Raw genomic sequence first — 18,282 nt, forward strand, 5'->3', positions numbered from 1 at the left:
GGAGTTTAGAAAACACCATTCAACGTCTACCAGAGGGCTTCCCTGGTGGCTCAGTGGTTAAGAATCCGCCTGCCGATGCAGGGGACACGGGTTCGAGCCCCGGTCCGGGAAGATCCCACATGCCGCAGAGCAACTAAGCCTGTGTGCCACAACTACTGAGCCTACTCTCTAGAGCCCACGAGCCACAACTACTGAGCCCATGTGTCACAACTACTGAGCCCTCGTGCCATAACTACTGAAGCCTGTGCACCTAGAGCCCGTGCTCTACTACAAGAGAAGCCATTGCAATGAGAAGCCCGCACACCACAACGAAGAGTAGCCCTGCTCGCCGCAACTAGAGAAAGCCTGCGCGCAGCAACGAAGACCCAACACAGCCAAAAATAAATAAATTAATTAAGTAGAAAACGAAGTCTACCAGAAATATTCACATAGTAACAGTCTTGACAATTTTATTTCTACCTGCCATGAAATCGTATGTGTGGCGCGCACACGTGTGCCCATGCGTGCATGCATGTAGCTGCGTGCACACAGGAGCAGGTTTGGGAAGCAGCAATGAGACGACTCTCGCTCCGAAGGCTGCACAGAGCTTGCGCCCTCGTCCTGTCCACAACTCGGCTCACAGGCTCCCTCCTCAGAGATGCTTGCCCTGACCCGCCCTCTAAACTACCTCCGTCATGCTTTCTGCTGCCTCGATTTTCTCACACACTGATTCTTTCCTACACACACACACACACACACACACACACACACGTGTGCACCATTTGTGTCTGCTGTCCATCTCTCTCTCTAGGTTAATCTCATCCCCTACAGTAAATGTTCCAGTATCAAGGGGCCCTGGTTGTCCTCGAATTGTCTGAGTCGGATCAGAGACAGAGCCACCACTTGTCCAAACAGGGGGGCCCTGCAGGAGTATCGCCGGCTGGGCTGCAGCCCTTGACCACAGCCTTGTGCCCCCTGCAGCCTGGACCCCGGGGGAGCAGTGAGAGGCCTCGTTCGTGGGTGTCTGAGAAACCTCTCCAGTCTCGCCAGAGTCACGGCCTCCAGACCGAGGACCCCAAATCTCACAGCAGTTCCCCATGTTGGCAAATGGACCCAGGCCCACACGTGAAGCGGACGGCGTGATGGTGCCAGGGGGCAGCCCCGCACCCCTGCTCGTGACCGACCCTGGGGCGAACAGGGTCCCAGACACACAGCAGATGGTCAATGGATGTCGTGGGTTGAATGGACCAACCAGTGATACTTCGATTCAAATGCACTAGGAAATGGTTGACGTCCAAGAACGAAAAACTGTGTTGGCTGTTTAAGAGTAATTCACGCACATTTATTCAATCAGAAAGGCTCCTTGTTAACGCTGTTTGTGCCCCCCTCCCTGGTTTCCATAGCTGTGACCCACCCCCAGGATTGTTTGTAAAGCCCGGTGATGGCTCAGAACCTCAGAGCGGGGCAGGGACATCTCCCACCTCACCTCCCCGGCCCTTATGTCACATGCTCCTGACCAGCCCCTGTTTCCTGTGCCCGCTGCCCGCGGGTCCCGGCTGGTGAGAGGGCAAGCCTGGGCCACAGCACGGCCGCCGTGGGCTAGGAGCTCCGCAACCGTTTGCCAGTGAGTAAAGGGAAACAGATCCGTGCGTGGCTGGCTCTCCTGCTAATTATCTTGGATAAGATCAAGCCCACAACATCCAGGTTGTTTCCACTGACCTCACAATGAATCCTCGTTCCTGAAACCCAGGCACGCCGTGGCACCGTGGCAGGCGACATGGTCACAGCGTGAATCGGAACAGGATCATAAGCGGCAGAGCTGAAAGATGTGACCTGTCTTCCACCGGGGGCTTCTCAGCTTCGGCACGGTTGTCACTCTGGGCAGATGGTCCTTGGTCCCGAGGGCTGTTCCCTGGACCATACGATGCTCAGACGCTTAACAGGATCCTCGGCCTCGTGCACCAGATGCCACTAACACCTCCCCCTGGGTTATGACAAAAATGTCTCCAGAACTTTCCAAACGTCCCCTGGGAGGCAAAGTCAACCCGCGTTGAAAACTCCTCTTCTAACTCAGTCTTAGAAGTAAGGGTTAATGTATTAAAAATGGGAAGTTTGCATTATTTCACTAGAGGTGCAGCTCTACAAAGACTAATGCGGTACATTCGAGATGATTATTTTTACCATCCGAGAACCTCGGAGATCGTAAACAACTGTCACCGCGCGTGAATCACAGTGTCATCAAGAGGGAAAGTTCCGTCAAAAACAAACTAGTGTGCCGCCATTCGGCCCGTCTTTCCACTGCTCCACTGGCCACGGGGGAGGACGCGCACATCCAGAAAAGCCGAGGTCCGTGTTCTGACTAGGTATCCAACAGGTGTCGACGACTAATAATGTATTTTCACACCTTGACCCGAAACAGGACCCGCTGCTTCTTCTGCCAACAGGTGCTGCACCCACTTCGCGATGCACGACGGTGGCTGTGAGCGCTAGAGGCCTCTTGCCTCGGTTACCCGGACAGCCTGTGTCTTGAAGCTCCTTCTAGCCCAGGGCCCTTGAGGAACGCTTTCTTTGCCAGAGCCTGAGTGCCACACAGATGGCCCAGAACCAATGTATACTGTCATCTCTGAGACGTCACTTCTCAGAAAACACCCTCCCTCCCTAACTGCTAGTAAACTCTTGGGTTTCTTAGAGGCTGACAAAGTCCTTTCCTTCAGAACAAAGGAGCAAGAAAGATCTGGACCAAGGGGAAACAAGGGAACAAAACGAACCCCATTTTAGATAAGGGGACAGATAGCCTTCAAGCTTTGGCTTGAATGCCTCCTCGAAAGGAGGTCTCACTACCCTCTGAATGGCCACCCGAGTGTTGAAACATTTTACTTACTAGAGCTTATGTCTCACTAAAATCTGCCCCTTGCTTCAAGTCTGGCCACCCACAATAGTAAAGAACGGGTTCCATCTACCTTCTGATGATAATGATGACTTACCTGCATGAAGCAGTACCATAGCATCTCATTTATCCTGCACTACCCTGTGAGCTGGACTTCATCACTCTCCACAGCCTTGAATGGCGGGAAACTGAGGCTCATAATGTTTGAATGACCGCCTTGTCCAGGATCTCACAGCGGGTGGGCAGTCAGGCAATGACTTAAATCCAGTCCTAGACTTTACTGAGGACACCACGCGGCCTCCTTCGCTCAGCAAACCCTCCCAGCACTGGACAGATGTTTGTGTGCACCTCCTGAGCAGCTGCTCCCCTGGGACAAGCACCCCCCCAACCCAGGAACTTCAGATCCTCCTTCGAGCTGCGGTCTCAACCAGGAGAGATTCTGTCTTTCATGCCCCCTGCCTCTGAAAACATCGAACAACGTCTGGAGACATTTTCGACTCTCACGATGGAGGGTGTGACGGGCACCCAGGGGGTCGGGGCCAGACATGCCCTGAACACTTCCTCCTACAAGGCACAGGGCATCTCCCGCAGCAAAGAACTACGCAGTCCATCTAGCTTTTTCTGGAAGCAGAACCCCTGAGGGCAAAGAAGAAACACGAGGGCTGCCTGGAGAAAAGCCACGGCACACTCAGCCTGCCTTAATCTGGGGGAAAACGCCGAGGCTTCTCCCAGGGGAAGGCTGAATAGTGGCTCTCCATGTGCATGGCTGTCCCTCCGGCCCTCCACACTCTCGTTCAGAAAGTGGATTTTGTACGGGACTGCGTCCTTTCCGCGGCACAGGTACGGCAGTCGATCTAGAAGGCCCTTGGAACATTGCGACGAGCACACCTGCCTTTCCAGCCCCTCCCAAACCCTGCCCGAGCCAATTCCCTCCAGACACTGGGGTCCTTTCTGTGCCACCGTGGGCTGGGTCTGGGGCCATAGAGACTCTTATTACCACCATTTTACAAATGGAGAAACTGAGGCATGGAAAGTTACTTGCCCGAGGCCACCTGGTTCCTCTGGGAGGATAACCAGGACAGCAGGTCCACCATGCTATACCGGACTGCCTGGTCCCATAACATAGCCTGGATGCAACGAAGGCTTCCTCGGTGCATAAACTCCCCGCGAAGGAGAGGCTTCATCCCACGTTACAGACGAAGACGCAAAAAGATAAAGGACCTTAGAGATTGTATGGGCCAAACTCACTCTTTAAAAAAAAAATTTTTTTATTGAAGTATAGTTGATTTAACATGTTGTGTTAGTTTCAGGTGTACAGCAAAGTGATTCAGTTATATATGTATGTATATGTATTCTTTTTCAGATTCTTTTCCATTATAGGTTATTACAAGATATTGAATAGTTCCCTGTGCTATACAAAAGGTCCTTGTAGTTTATCTATTTTATAAACTCATTAAAAAATTTTTTTTATTGAAATATAGCTGATTTACAATGTTGTGTTAGTTTCAGGTATATGGTAAAGTGATTCTGTTATATATACATATATATACTTTTTTTACATTCTCTTCCCTTATAGGTTATTACAAAATGTTGAGTATAGTTCCCTGTGCTCTACAGTAGGTCCTCGTTGGTTATCTGTTTTATATATAGTAGTTTGTATACATTACTCCCCAAATCCTGCTTTATTCCTCCCCCACTCCCCTTTGGTAACCATAAGTTTGTTTTCTGTTTTGTAAACTCATTCCTTATTTTTTAATAAATTTATTTATTTATTCATTCATTTTTGGCTGCATTGGGTCTTCGTTGCTGCGCGCGGGCTTTCTCTAGTTACGGCGAGCGGGGGCTACTCTTCGTTGCGGTGCACGGGCTTCTCACTGAGGTGGCTTCTCTTGTTGCGGAGCACGGGCTCTAGGCACGCAGCCTTCAGAAGTTGTGGCACGTGGGCTCAGTAGTTGTGTCTCACGGGCTCTAGAGCGCAGGCTCAGTAGTTGTGGCGCACGGGCTTAGTTGCTTCGCGGCATGTGGGATCTTCCCGGAACAGGGCTCGAACCCGTGTCCCCTGCATCGGCAGGCGGATTCTTAACCACTGCGCCACCAGGGAAGCCCTATAAACTCATTCTTAATAAGCAGGAAACCAGGGCCCAGGGAGGGACTTGCTGAGGATTCTGGTTGCGCCCTTGTTGGAGAATCTGTCTTGGTTTTCTAGAAGGTGGGTAAACGCCCAGCAGCACCTGTCTGGAGACAGTACAAGCAGTTTCCCACGATGAGAAAGCCTGGCTCATGGATAACAGTGGTGTGCAAGCGGTTTGGAAAAATAGATCCAAATGGCAAGAATTCTGTAGTTTTTCCAGCTCTGCCTTCAAATGACCAACATGTAATATAATCGCTGTTAGGAGTGTTCCCAGAAAGGTGTTCCTTATTCTCAGACATAATGTCTGGCAAAAATATTTGTCTGCGATAAATATTTGTTAAATAACAAGAAAAAAAAAACAATGTAAAGTCTGGCTCAGAGCCAGTGTGCTTACCGCAAGCATGTAATAATTTACTGGGGACCCAGCACCCAGCATTCAGCACTGACCCTGGCCTTCCATGGGCTTCACCAAGGGGACGCAGCTCTGGGGGGAGGAGGGGAAGGCAGGGGTGCTGGGTAGGCAGCGCATCCCCTTTTGTCCTGCTAAGACAGCTGCTCCAGTACTGTTCGGACACACTCCGCTCTCAACACTGTTAAAAAATAAAACCTGCTTTAGTGCTGGACACTTTGCAAAGAAGTTGGATTTTCAAGTCCACAGGTGGCGGCGGGGTGGGACCTGACCCGGGGCCAGGACGACCTGTCTCCTGCCTGGTCCTGATGCCCAGCACAGGGGGGCTCGCCTGCCCAGTAGCCAACCTGTGGCGCTCTGAGCTCCACGGCTTGAGAGCAAACGCCGCCTTCACCTTGCCAGCCTGGAGGGAACTCCAGAAGCCACGTGGCCTGCGGGGAGATCTTGGATTCTTTCTTCTCTCCCCTGGTCTTCTCGGACACCTCTTTCAGACTGCCATGTCCTGGCCCTGCCCTACTTAGGCCTTCACCTTGTCCTCCTATCCTTCCTGCCCTCGTGGGACTATACCTGGAGCAAACACCAGAAGACGTCAGCACCCATCCGACCGAGGAACCGTGAGGTCTGACAGCTCATCGGAAGCATTACACACCATGCAAACGTGCCAGCCGTTAAGCGGCACCCAGAAGAAACAAGTGGCTATTTAATGGGACATTTCTTCCAAGCCTGAGTCAGTGAAACATCTTATTCGTTGTTGTAACATTACCCCTAGCATGAGACCTTGCACAGACCCTAACAATCAGGTACTGGATGGATGAGTGCATGCACAAGCCCGAGACCAGTTAAGGATGGATGCGTTTCAAGCAGCCACTGAGCCTTCATTATGTGCCAGCTATTGTCATGGGCTCAGTGTGTAGGACATTCAAAGACTCACTGTTCTAGTATGGAGGTGATAAACAGACAAATGACGCTCGTTCAAAGCAGACAAACAGAAAAACCCTGAGAGTAGTATGAAATACAATAGAGACCCCGAAGGAGGAAAATGTCACAGCTATTAGGAGATCAAGAAAGGGTCATGGGCCTTGACGGATGGACAGAATTTCAACTGTGTGTGTCTCGAGGAAAGGGTCTCCCAGGCCCAAGTAAGTAGCCCAAAGGTCTAAAGAGCAGGAAAAGCAGGATCCAGAGGGGGTCAGTGAGACTAGAGCAGAGAAATAATGGGATTCGGGGGAGAAATGGAATATAAACCAAGAAATTTGATTACGTCAAGGAATGGGTGCCTCTGAATACCAGGTGAGTGTTAGATTTACTTCCAAGACAGGAGAGAATATTGGGGGTTCCTGCAGGCATCGGCCTACTCCACTGATTCCTTTTGCAGGAGAAGCAAGTGGTCCATTATGGCTTCAAGTCATGATTCCTGCCCAAACATACCTTACTGCCGCCTGGAACAAACGTTGTCTCTCCTGCTTGGGCAAGTCATTGGCCGCTGAGACTTAGGTATCAGCCTCTCTTCAATGGGACTAACGGTACCCAGATCACAGAGCTGTTTTGGAAGTTAACTGTGACTATAGCTAGGCACGTACTTGGCTTTTTGCAGAAGCATCTTTTTGTCCAAGGGAGCACAACAGCCTTCTCTGGTAGGGACTTCTTTGGAATACAAACACACCAGCAGTGAGGAATGCATTCCAGAATTTTCTAGCTGGTGAAGCCTCCATCTCACAGGTAAGAACTCTGCAGGTGGAGAGCAGTGGCATGCCAAGGTCTCATGGCCAGTAACCCCCAGAGCTCAGACCAAAGCCTGGTCTCCTTTCTCCTCCACTGGCTTCCCAGAAACCAAACACCAGAGATATTTCTTTGCAGCAGAAGAGGCTGGCCCTCTATGTTCACTCCCAATCCCCCATCCCTTTAAAGACCCGAGTACGGGTGTTGAGAACGACACTCGCCAACTCCTCAAGATGCCTCTTTTGTTGTCTTGCTATGGATCGGGGAAAGGGGGGAGTCAGCCGCCAGATCAAGGTCACCTGCTGCTCCTGGGACCCCGCCTCAGCTTGGGAGGTAGCGACATCCCCTCCCCTACCACCCCGGAGTGCACGGCTGTATGAGTTGTTAAGAGTCTTTTGAGCATCCACTACTCACCATTTTGCAGATTCAGAAATAAAGGCTCAGAGAGGTTGAACAACTAGACCAAGGACACACAGCTGGTAACCTCCCTTGTATCAGTGTCCTTGGTTTCTCCATCCACCCCTGTCTGGTATGTGTCGCACACACGTACGTTGCCTTCACCCACGTAACCAATTACTTCTGTGCTGCTGAAATCAATGGACATTTTTGGTCTTCCCTTAACTAAAGTCCTTCTTCCTGGAAGCCCTTCTTCTTCCCCGGCTTTCACGACAGCACACTTCTCTGGTTCTGTGCCCTCTGAATGTCCTAGCTCACCATTCTTGGTCAGATGGTCCAACTCAACTAGACTTTAAACATCACAGTCGCCCAGGGATATCCCCCTGGACCTCTCTGCTTTCACTCTGCGCCCTCGCCCTGGGGAATGACATGCACCCCTCGGCTTCGATGGCTACTTCGATTGCGACCTCGATCGCTGATGACTTTCCCATCTGAGCCTCCAGCTTAGACTGAACTCCAGGCTCATAAATCTGTGCTTGGATGGCCCCGTGCTTCTGAAACGCCACGTACCCAAAGCTCAACCCCTCACCTGCACCTCCTCCTTGAAAATGGCAGCCCCATCCCCTAGGGATAATACTTGCTTGACTCTCCCTCGCTCCCCACACCCAAATAAACCTTTTGATGAAACTTTTGATTCCCCCTCCTAGCTGGGAGACCTAAATGGGACTGTTACTTTCTGCCTTAAAACCTTGTAATAGGTGTCCACCAACAAATGACTGGATAAGCAAAATGTGGTCTATACATGTGATGGAATACTATGAAGGCTTAAAGAGGAAGGAAACTCTGATGACGCCACGATGCGGATGAACCTGACAGCACTGTGCTATGTGAAGTAAGCCAGACACAATAGGGCGAATGCTGTGTGACGCCTCTTACAGGAAGGACCTGAGGCAGTCAAATTCATGGAGGCAGGTCACAGGGTCGGGAAGGGGGAGAACGGGGCGTCATTGTTTAATTTTACTTCGGGAAGATGACGTTCTGGAGATGGATGGCGGTGATGGTGGCGCCACCGAACTGTGCACTTAAACATGGTTAAAATGCTGACATTTACGCGATGTGTATTTCACCACAGTAAGTACTTTTAAAAGACACAAACCTTTCGCTGGTTTCCCATTGTCCTGGAGGGAGGTCCCAAATTCTCAGCAGGCCTCTAAGCCCTTCCCCCTGCCGCCCTCATCCCTTCCCGTCACCCTGTCACCTCCCAGCTCTTGCTGTAAGGCACCTCTGTCGCCTCCTAAATGCAATAATGCTGGTCTGTCCCGTTCCCTATTCCCGCTCTTCCCCTCTCCCTCCCTGTACCACTCCTTCTGCCTGGACAACCTCTGCTCATCTTTTCAATCTCAGCCTCAAAATCCCAAGCTCTAAAGGGACTAACCTCACACCCAAATGAGGCCCGAGACCCTGGTCTCCCATGAATGCTACAATATGTTCCTTTTGCAGAGAATTTAATACGTGCAAAATTATTTAATATTGGTGTGTCAGGCTAAGAGTGAAGGCTCGTGTCTGTCTTGTCCATCTTTTTTTTTTTTTTTTTTGTGGTACGCGGGCCTCTCACTGCTGTGACCTCTCCCGTAAAGGCTCGTGTCTGTCTTGTCCATCTTTTTTTTTTTTTGGTGGTGCTGGGCTCCGCATTGATAAAAAAGCCTTCCAAGCATTTGTTGGATGAATAAAGTGGTGACATGCAGATTGTGACCAGAGTCCAAGCTCTTTCCTCCACATGGCGTTGACTCTGATAAGTCCCTTGGGTGCGTGAGGGCCACAGAGCGAAAGTGGGAAGGAGGGGAAGGAGGTCCACTGCTAACCCCCAGGTCAGAGCTAATCACTCTTTCCCCACGGCTCCCATGGGCCCTTCTGCCGCCACTATTTGAACCAGCCATGGGTACAGCTATGTCCCCACGAGCCTCTGAGCTCCTTGAGATGGAAACCAGTTCCTTGTTCATCTCTGCACCCCCAAACCTCACCCAGCACCTCTCACGGGGAAGATGCTTATTATTGATACTGACTGAATAAACAAATCAATATCCTGCCTAACCTACTTGAGTCTGCTTCTACTGGGAAGAGGGGATAAATACTTCCCCAACGCCTATTTTGTAAGGTTGCTGTAAACATAGAAATGAGATGAGGTGGTGTTGCCTTAATTCAGAAATACCACTGAATGCAAGATTCACAATTCTTTAACCGCTTTTGTTTGGTGGGGGGAGGGAAGAGTCATTACATTCATTGCTATCATTATTATATTATAATTTATTATATTTATGTTGTTATTATCAATTGTAAGATTCACCCCAACTTCAAAATGTTAAATGGAACACTGCATTGGTGAGTCTAAGAACTATGTCAGGTGTGTGAGAGCACAGAGCACATGGTATTGCCTGAGCCTTGGTTATCTGGGGAGCGTGTTAAAAAGATAGATTCTAGAGTTTCACTGTTGGCAATTCTCATTCAGGAGCTATTTTGTGAAGGTGTCCCAGGTGATTCTGATGGGCTGCCTAGTTTGGAAACTGGTCCCTAAAAAAACACTCCATATAATTCGCCCTCTTCTTTTACCAGATGGGAAACCGAGGATGGCGGATGGCCTGTAACATATGAGATCCTACACGTAACATATGAGATCCTACACGCCCAGATGTACCTGAGCCCTGATTCAGGAGGGTCCCCGTCGCTTCATCCAGGGGGGCCTCCCCACAGAACATCCTGCCTCCTTACGGCTCCAGCACAGGCTTTCCCAGATCCTGATGACTTTGGCAGCTCCAGATTTCTGACGTCATTAAGCATTCTTATGTCTGGAAGGTCAGCGCACCAATTACCCATGGGAAGAGCTGGTTACAGCAGGAAATGGTTTGGGGGGAACTTCTGATGGGAATGGATAGTTGCACACACAAAACTGGTTCTACTCCCTTTACGGTCTGGCAGCTCTTTTGCTCCACACCCAGAATAAACTGGATGAACCAATCATCCCCGGCAGTTTCTGGGATGCTTCCAACAGCCTTTGTTCTCAACAATGGTAACACTAAAAATCAACCTGGCAGGTATTTGGCAACCGGCAGGTATTGTTCGCTGTCGTGAGAAACAAAAGCAGGTCCCCATAAATCAAGGACCTTGGCGAGCCCTGTGGGCTCACCTTCAAGGGTGTAAAGACTGTATGGCCTCCCTGGGCGGCACGGCCCTCCCTAGCTAGACCGGAGAGCCAGACCCGAGTGCCAGGCGGACACAAACATGGTCAGCAAAACCCTCCTACTCCAAAAAAAAAACCCATTTCCACGGGATGCAGAAATTCTCCAGAGTCAGCGCTGGAGTCCCTTCCAGCTCAGATATCGGGAGGCTACAGTTGTAACTGGTAGCAAGCGGCCATTCTGGGCTTCCTCGTGAAAAGGTGATACCTGTGACTGACCAGCAGGCTCTGCCCTCAGTCCCACGTGTCAGAGCACATCTGCCCCTGCCTGAGGGGAGCACGAGGGTTATGACCTTAAATGGCACCTTTATTGTGTTTATATCCAGTGAGGGACACTGTCCGACACTCAATTCTGGAAAAGAAGCCAGAGGCATTGTAGTACATCCCAGGAGGACAACTAGGCAGGTGGGGTGGGAGTTAAGAGCATCCATCCACGACACCGCCATCTCTGAGGTTTGCCCTACTAAGTGGAGGAAGAGGGTGTGAGTGGAGAAAAGATAGGAGGTCGCTTACTAGAGATTTTTCTGGATTGCAGAATCAGTCCCAGGGAACTAAACTCAATATCCTATGATAAACCATAAAGGAAAAGACTATTTTAAGAAAAGAACGTATACATGCACAACCGAGTCACCTTGCTGCACAGCAGTAATGAACACAGCACTGCAATTTTTAAAAATGCCTTAAACGAAAAAGAATTACTACCCATCTCGTGTTTCTTCAAAGTGCTCCGAAATATTATTCAGCCTTCAAAAGGAGGGAAATTATGACACAAGCTGCAACGTGAGTGAACCTTGAAGAGTTACGTTAAGTGAAATAAGCCAGTTGCAAAAAGACAACTGCTGTACGATTCCACCTATATGAAGTCACTCCTATGAAGTACTTAGAGTACTCACAGAGTAACCGGATTCACAGAGACAGAAAGTAGAAGGGTGGTTACCTGAGGCGAAGGGCAAGGAGAAGGTGGAGTTCCTGTTTCCTGGGCACAGAGTTTCCCTTTGGAGGGCTGAGCCACTCTGGAGATGGATTGTGGGGACGTTTGCACTACAGTGTGGATGTACTTAAGGGCCCTGAGCTGGACATTTAAAACCGGCTACATCGGTCAACTTTATGCTATGTATGTCTTACTAGGACTTTCAAAAATAAGTCAATTTTCCAGAAGTATTCCCCTGTCCGTGGAATTCACACATATTGTACACGTGTGACAAAAATGAAGTTGATCCAATGATATAGAAAGAGGTCCAAATGAAAAGCGGGAATCAAGCAAGCTGCAGACCTGTTACAGTATGTTCCCTTTAAGATATATACGTATGCATAGAGACCTGGTGGAGAGACACCTCCGTGTGTACACAGGACGATGGCATGGACTGAGAGAAACCAAATTGTTAGCCATCCTTCCTTCTGAGGGAGGTAGAATTCCAGGCCACTTTCATTTTCTGTTGATACACGTCAGTGTTGTTTTAGCTTTTTGCCACGTGTGTATTGTTTTTGTAAATAAAACCAACACCGGGGATGACCTACAGCACAGTCAGCTTCTGCCTGGGATCTGAGTTCAGCCAGGACGGCTGTGCTACACCGATGCTCTGTGTTCGATCCAGGACCTACTGCCCATGAGCTGTTTCTTATTCTCTGCCCGTCCAGGTGTGTCATCCAGGCAAGTGGGGATAACAATGCTTCATGATGTTAGAAAGAATAGAAACAGGAGCTGTAAGAACAGCACTTACTGAACCCTCCTGCCTGTCAATTACTTTCTAGGCACAAACGTATTAAAGCCACACAACCCTCTGGTCTATCTTTCCTGCGGAGCAGAAGGGCAGCTAAACGCCATGTCCGGTTGGCCCGGCCTCTAGGTGGAGGCACAGAACTGAAATCCAGTCCGTCTGACTCGGGGTCTGATCCAGCTCCCCTCGAGACCCCTCGTGGTTCACTGCAGGCACAAGGGTGGGAGGCCCCGCGGCGAACCTGGCCTGGGGGGGGTGTGCTCCGTCCGGCTCTGCCCGTCAGGCTAGCCAGCTCTAGCAACCACAGCTGAGACCGACTCCAGAAGGATCCCCAAGCTGGGCCTGAAACGAGCTCAGCCCCACGGAGTCGGGTTCGATCTTCAGCAGGTAGGGCCCAAGGCAGGTGCTGCCATCATGCCCCTGTCCCACCGCCCCCCGACCAGGTCTCATGCTCCGAAGGTGTGATCAACACCCGACACAGGCAGCTCCTGCCTCTGGGAAGCGGCGGGCCACGCAGCCTGCGAGGAGACGTGTCCTAGAGACCAGCCAGCCAAGGACGACCCCGCCAGCTGTAATCAAGGTCAGGTGCCAGCTAGAGAACAGGGGGAAGTGCTGGAAATTCTGGGCCACATGCAGCCTCAAAGCAAAACGTGACGTCCATCAGTGGAGTAATCAGAATGAAAATGTACAGCGGGAATACAGGTAGGAACCCCCTTTCCTTTCCCAGAAGCAAATACTGGTAACGTTTGGTGATTTTTCTTCTTAGGCTCTGGACTTTTCTCCCCGCATTTACAAATGTGAATGTGCGCACACACACACATAGATTTTCTTTTTCTTTAACCCCACACAAATGTGCTTAAATCTCAAGTTTCTCCCTGAAAAGAACCTGACACGTGCCTTTTATGGTAAAGTGTGTTGATGATCACCTTGCCCCAGAAGCAGTAAGGAATGCAGGCCCTTCAGAGGTGGCCTCAAACTGGAAACAGAGAACTTGAGTCTGTTTTCAGACACAGTAGAACAGTATGAAAATAGCTATCATGGACCCACAAAAAGAGGCAAACCAAGGCAAGCTCAAAATTGTCAAAAAGATGAGTTTATTCGGGAATAGTAGAGGAATTGCAATTCAGGACATGTGAACTGTAGCGAGTCATAAGCGAGTCCATTAAAGCTGTGGAGCAGGCTGTATTTACGGGCAGGAAATGTAAACAGGGGAGAGTCCAGTTAGCGTCTATTAAAATAAAAACAATTAAAAAAAAAGGGACCAGTCCTGGGCTTCCCTGGTGGCGCAGTGGTTGGGAGTCCGCCTGCCGATGCAGGGGACACGGGTTCGTGCCCCAGTCCGGGAAGATCCCACATGCCGCGGAGCGCCTGGGCCCGTGAGCCATGGCCGCTGAGCCTGTGCGTCCGGAGCCTGTGCTCTGCAATGGGAGAGGCCACAGCGGTGAGAGGCCCGCGTACCGAAAAAAAAAAAAAAAAAAGGGACCAGTCCTGAAAGTCCCCTGAGCAGACAAAACCAGTCCAGGCAGGCAAAGCTCAATTCGGCCCAACCCAGGTCATTTCTTTTTCAGACCTCCAGAAATCATAAGCAAACTTTCCAAGGCTGATATGAGGCAGCCCTTGACCAAGTCCCTGCTCCAATATTGTCGCTTTTCTGTAAACGGGGCATTTACGGGAGCTCTGTTTCTCAGTCCTTCAGTTTTCTTTTTCTGAGGGCACATGCGTGAGCGTTTCCGTTTTATATCCTCTGGTTCCATCTTAGATTGAAATCCTGGCATGCTATCAGGATGCAAACAAATGCGGGCTGTGACGTTTAGAGAGGGAACATCATCTGGGTGCCGGGACACTGGGGTGCTGCCAGGAGTAAGGTCCTAGGAAACGAAGGGTTAACCAAAGTGCGGACACTTGTATCAGTCAGCTATGGCTGCGTAACAAAACACACAGGCTGGGTGCTCGAACAACAGAAGCTTATGCCTCACAGTTCTGGAGACTACCTTCTCCCAGTGTTCTCATGTGGCAGAGAGACGTGGTGCTCTTCCCTTCTTGCAAGACCACCTGTCCGACGGGATTAGGCCTTGTGACTTCATTTAACCATAATTTCCCCCTTAAAGGCCCCGTCTCCAAATACAGGGCCTCAGCACAGGAATTCTGGGGGACACCTTTCAGTCCACAGCAGCACTCGTTTCATTCATTTCCTCTGGCGACTGGTTATCTATGCCGGACACCAGAGCCTGAGGGGTGGAGATGATGGGGATCCCCACTCAGCCCCTCCCTCAAACCTCACAGCAAGCATGCAGAGGACATGACAGTCACTGTGACAGGGAAGGAAGGTGCGATGGGGCAGCTCGGAAGTACCAGGCGCTTTTAGGACAAGGGGCGGAGGTCAGGGAGGGCTTCTCAGAGGAGGTGGCAGGGGACAAAGGCATGGCTCACCCACAGGAGCGACCAGCCCCCCAAGAGCAAAGCACGTTCTTCACTCCTGCTGTGCTCAGGAGTTGTTGCTGTGATGTCATAAATATTGTTGAAATGCAATTGGGTGTGACTCTGATAAGGAGTGATCCAGGTTGAATATTCTCGCAGGGCATGTGGGCTGGCCTGGCTCCCATGAGCCGTCAGAACGTACCTGTTTTTATTCTCACGAGCTCAACGCCACGCAAGGTCGCTGCCAATCCCTCCACCGATCTGTGCAAACACCACAAACGCCAGCTGCTCTGACCTGAGGGGCGCTGTCTGAATCTCCCTACTTCACAAATGGGGTAACTCGAGCCAAGAGGTTGTCCCGGCCTGTGTGGGCCAGGCCCAGCCGGCTCTGAACGGAGAACAGCAGGGCGGGAAACGAGGAGGGCCGGGCCTCCCCAGGAACCGTGATCTCGAACGTGGAAGCCTGGAGCTTCCTGATGCTGATGAGAACAGGGAGACCGAAGGTTAGAGGCTCGCGTGCAAACACAGACTCTGTGCCGTAATCCCTTTAATCCAGCCTCCTACACCCCCATTCGACCACACGCCCCGCCCCCAGCACACCCCCAAATACACAGCCAAGGGCCCAGGTTTCTGCCTTATTCTGCGGCTGAGACGTCTCATCCCCTTCAAATACACGGAACGTTCACTTTTCTTGTGGCTCCTTTGCAGCCTAGGCGGAGGGCCGGCGCCGGGCAGCCCCTCCCCTGACCTCAGGCTCCCTGGAGCGGCGTCCCCTCATCACATCCACTTTGGACCCGGCCGCCGGAGCTTCCGGCCGCTGCTGGACGCGGGGACGCGGCCATGCAGACCTGCCACTCAGACACGCCGTCCTAACCGCATAGAAGGACTGTGGAAAATACCGAAAGCAAATGTTACGACAGGACCAAGTGTGAAAGAGTGGAGACGAAGTCCTCCGGTGTCAGCAGTAAAGGACAAACCCAGAGCCGGAGTGGAAACAGAGAAGCAGGCGCTTTTTTGCATGAGAAGTTCTCTGCATCTGACAGAGGTTGCCCCTCCCTCCTCTAAAGATGTTCCCTCCCCTGACTGCTACCCCCTCGTCCATGGTTTTCTCCCCTCTTTCCTCGAAAGTCAGTGTTCTCTGGGATTTTTTAAAAACTTTATTTTCCTGGGGATTTCATTCACTACCAGGGCTTCAAGTGACCCACAGAAGCTGATAAGTTCGGAAGCCAGGTGTACCTTCCGACTCTGTCCGCGGAGAGCCAAGCCCATAGGTGTGATGCCAGCAAGACCCCCATGTGGATCCCGCGCATCTCATAGCAGCAGACCCTTCTGGGGCTCCCGTTCCCCCAGACTCCACGCAAATCACTGCCTTCCAAAAGCCAGCCCCTGCCTCTCGGCCCCAGGCAGCTCGCCCCTTATCCTTCTGAATGTTGGGGTCACGACGCCTAGGAATTAGCATCCCGCTAAGAGCAGTTTTAACCAATGAGTAAGAGGCACTGGGGGTACAAATACTCCAGCTCTCTCGCCCCCCGGCCTGGATGATTCTGGGGATTGTCTTTTGCCCTGTTTGCAAGAGTCCCCGTGGAATTCAGCTCCTGTAGTCAACAGTGGCCTTAATAACACACTTCTATCTGCTTCCTCTTCTTCACACCAACTCTCCCCTCACCTTATTCTTTACGTCTCCCAAGTCCCCGTGTTCGCTCAAATTCTCGGTTCACACTCTTCTAGGGGAGCCCAATGTGAGGCACTCTTTCCGTGCAAACATATATGCAACTCACCATCATTTCCCTGAATCACTTCCTCTTCCTGTTTATCCTGCCTTGGTCCGTGACATCACCTTTTACCTACACCGAGCCAGAAGTCTCGCTCATTCTGTCTCCTTCCGTGTCTGCTGGACTTTTGCTTCTTAACGTCCCCTGAATCCACGTGTCCTGTCATCTCCCCTTCACGACCTTAGCTAAGACCCTGCACCAGCTCTTCCCTTGTCTTGCCGAGTCCAATCCTGCCCCTCTCCATCCACTTCCACACTTCCCTGAGACGCTTTCTAAACCAGCAACTAGTTCATGTGTTTCCTCTGATTCAGGTCGTCCGTGGCCTCCCTACTGCTTAAGGAGAAAACCAAAACTGTTCAGATGACACTAAAAGCCTCAACTCACATACACTGCCTCAGATAGTGGCCTTGGCCCGTGGTCCCCACATGCCACCCATCAGAGCACCTAGCAAGCGTCATGGCAACCGTCTGTCCCCTCATCTGTCTCCCCAACTAGACTTTTGCAGGAAACCACTAGAAAGCTTGTTCCTCACTGCACCCCAAGCCCCTAAAGATCGCCTGGTACGTAATGGGAACCGAATACATACACTTGAATGAGTGAATGAAAGAATGAATGAGTTTGAGCGTGATGAACGCTTGCATTTCTTTTGTCCACGTGGCTGCTTCACCCCTTTGAGTGTCTGGGGAATTCTTCACTGCCGGAGCTTAGCGGGGGGCTGAAAAGACCCTCCAAACATGCTGAATATGCCACATTCTTGCTTTCCCAGGCTCTCCTGCGGCTGGTCCTATGCCCAAGGTTCTGCCAAGCAGACCCGGCAAGTGGGACTCAGACCCAGGCAGGTGGTACAGTGGCGTCAAAGGTGGGGCTCAAGGTGAAAAGGGCGGGGAAGAGGAGACCTGATCCTGCGCTTCCTTCTCTCTGTCTCTGTACGTGTGCTTCTCTATTTCTTTATTTCTCTCATTTTATTTCTCTGCCTCTGTCTTTGTTATCTCTTGTTATTTCTCTCTCTTTTTAGTTCCCTCTAACTTTCTCCATTTCTCTCTGCCTTGATCTCTCTTTTTCTCTTTCCTTTTCTTTCTGTCTCTGTCTCTCTCTGTTTCTCTCCCCCCAGCCTCCCTCCCTCCCTCCGTCTCTGTCTCTCACTGGTAGGGTTGCAGTGGAAGTGTCTGCAAGGCGCGTGGCGTCGCGGTACAGGCGCTCTGCTCGCGGCAGCAGCAGCTGCAAAGTCAAGCTCCTCTGTCTCACGCGCAGTGGCTGCACGACAGTGTCCTCCTCGGACCAGTCCCTCGCAGGAGGCTGGACACTGTTTCTGGAAGCAGAGCTTATAAGCCAGGTTCTTCAGGCACCCAGTGATTCTGTGAGCTACCCCATATCCTCTTTTTTTGTGTGTGTGTGGTACGCGGGCCTCTCACTGCTGTGGCCTCTCCCGTTGCGGAGCACAGGCTCCGGACGCGCAGGCTCAGCGGCCATGGCTCACGGGCCCAGCCGCTCCGGGGCACGAACCCGTGTCCCCTGCATCGGCAGGCGGACTCTCAACCACTGCGCCACCAGGGAAGCCCTGCCCCACATCCTCTTAACAAACTCCTCTCTTGTTCAGTCAGCCAGAGCTGCTTCTCGTGCC

The sequence above is a fragment of the Neophocaena asiaeorientalis genome, unplaced genomic scaffold, assembly GCF_003031525.2.
Source record: "Neophocaena asiaeorientalis asiaeorientalis breed wild unplaced genomic scaffold, Neophocaena_asiaeorientalis_V1.1 scaffold16, whole genome shotgun sequence".
In the NCBI taxonomy this organism is placed as follows: Eukaryota; Metazoa; Chordata; class Mammalia; order Artiodactyla; family Phocoenidae; genus Neophocaena; species Neophocaena asiaeorientalis.